The sequence below is a fragment of the Arachis ipaensis genome, chromosome B02 (assembly GCF_000816755.2).
Source record: "Arachis ipaensis cultivar K30076 chromosome B02, Araip1.1, whole genome shotgun sequence".
NCBI classification, from domain to species: Eukaryota; Viridiplantae; Streptophyta; class Magnoliopsida; order Fabales; family Fabaceae; genus Arachis; species Arachis ipaensis.
The window spans coordinates 26,328,638-26,331,131 of record NC_029786.2 but is presented as its reverse complement, the minus strand read 5'-3'; positions in this window follow the sequence as shown (position 1 = coordinate 26,331,131).

The following is a 2,494-nucleotide window of genomic DNA, read 5'->3' as shown; positions in this document are numbered from 1 at the left end:
TTTTTAGTATGTTTTTAGTAGAATCTAGTTACTTTTAGGGATGTTTTCATTAGTTTTTATGTTAAATTCACATTTCTGGACATTACTATGAGTTTGTGTGTTTTTCTGTGATTTCAGATATTTTCTGGTTGAAATTGAGGGACTTGAGCAAGAATCAGATTCAGAGGTTGAAGAAGGACTGCTGATGCTGTTGGATTCTGACCTCCCTACACTCAAAGTGGATTTTCTGGAGATACAGAACTCGAAATGGCGCGCTTCCAATTGCATTGGAAAGTAGACATCCAGGGCTTTCCAGCAATATATAATAGTCCATACTTTGCCCAAGTTTAGATGATGCAAACTGGCATTCAACGCCAGCTCTCTGCCCAATTCTGGCGTCCAGCGCCAGAAATAAGCTGCAAAGTGGAGTTCAACGCCCAAACTGGCACCAAAACTGGCGTTCAACTCTAGGAATGACCTCTACATGTGTAACACTCAAGCTCAGCCCAAGAACACACCAAGTGGGCCCCGGAAGTGGATTTACGCATTAATTACTTACTTTTGTAAACCCTAGTAGCTAGTTTAGTATTGACAGATGAATAGCCGTGCCGTGACAGGGTGCGTTGACCATATTCACTGAGAGGATAGGATGTAACCATTGACAAGGGTGATGCCTCCAGACGATTAGCCGTGCTGTGACACGGCATTTGGATCATTTTCCCGAGAGAAGACCGAAAGTAGCCATTGACAATGGGATGCATTACATAAAGCCAGCCATGGAACGGAGTAAGACTGATTGGATGAAGATAGCAGGAAAGCAGAGGTTCAGAGGAACGAAAGCATCTCTATTCGCTTATCTGAAATTCTCACCAATGATTTACATAAGTATTTCTATCCCTATTTTATTATTAATTTCGAAAACCCCATTACTATTTTATATCCGCCTGACTGAGATTTACAAGGTGACCATAGCTTGCTTCATACCAACAATCTCCGTGGGATTCGACCCTTACTCACATAAGGTATTACTTGGACGACCCGGTGTACTTGCTGGTTAATTGTGCGAAGTTGTGAACCATGGTATTGGCATCATGTTTTTGGCGCCATTACCAGGGAAAGAAAGAGCGATGAATTTTACATAATTAAAGTGTAATCACAATTTCTGCGCACCACACACCCATACCTCCCATGTTTCCTTCAGCAGCCGCCATTACCCCCTCACCCTCCTAACTCCTTCACATTTGTAACACACACAAACCCACACATACTGAGACAGAGAGAAAAGAAAGGAAAGAGAGAAAAGAGGGATGAACGGAGAAGAAGGAAGGGAGGGGGACGACCGCCGCCGACGCGTCTTGCCATAGCCACTGCCACCGAGCTGCCGGACCGAGCTAAGATGGAGAAGAGGCCGCTGTTGTCATCGAGCTTGCTGTCGTTCATAGCCGCCGCCGTTGTGCTCCAGCTCGTCGCCACCATCGCGGACCGCCGCTGCCACCGCGCCACTCATCGCCGTCGCAAGGAAGGCCAGGATCGAGGGAGAGAGTCGCGCGAGGAGTTGCCGTCGCCGCCGTTCGCGAGAGAGAGAGAGAGACACGCTGCGCGGGAGTTTCCGTCGTGGGGTGTGTTGCCGTTGAGAAGCCGTCACTGCCAGATCCGCCGCTGGCTGAGCTTCTGTCCAAGTTCTGCCGCCGTAGAACACCTCTGCCGCCATTGAGATCTGTCGCCGGTAAGGTTTTAAGTTGGTTTTCGTTTCCTTTGAATTTCTGGGAGCTTAATCATCGCTGTATGTTTGTTTCAATCGCCGTTGTCGGAGTTCTGGTCGTTGCTGCCGTTCAAGGTGGCTGCCGGAGCTGCCGCCAAACTGGTTCAGCGACCGCCGCTGTTTCATTTTCTTAGTTCGGTAAGTATTTATTTTTCAGAAACCCGTGTTAGTATTATGTTATATTTGGTTATAAACTCTGAGGTTCTAGTAACGTAGGGTCGTGTTTTGAGCGTCGCATGTCGCTCTTAAGTTGCTGTGAGTGCTGCGAAAGTGATCAGGGACTGAGTTTGTGGTTGCTGTTGGTTTCGGGTTAAGAGAAATGGTTTCGTTGACGCATTTTGAGTTATGGTTTCGACGAGTCAAGGTAGGGGTTTTTCTTAAAAATCTAATTTATATTACAGAGTTATGATAAATAGATATTAATGTGAGAGAACATATGCCTGTGATTATAATTGTCTTCTAAATGTGGTTGTTTGCTGGACTGAATGACTGATTGCTTGATTGCTTGAGTAGTTTGTGATTGTTGAAAAGAAATGAGTTTGAAAGGTTTTTTAGTTGATTATTATGAAAAATGGTTTTTCTTGGTTTTGAAGTTATTTTTGATGATGTAAATGAATTAGCTTTGGAAATGGTTTAATTTTGAGTTAGTGACTTTATAAATGACTTTATAAATGATTTAGTATTTGAGCTGGTTTGATTTTAAAAAGAGATTTATTATGGGCACTGATTCGCTTTGAAAATAATTTGATATTG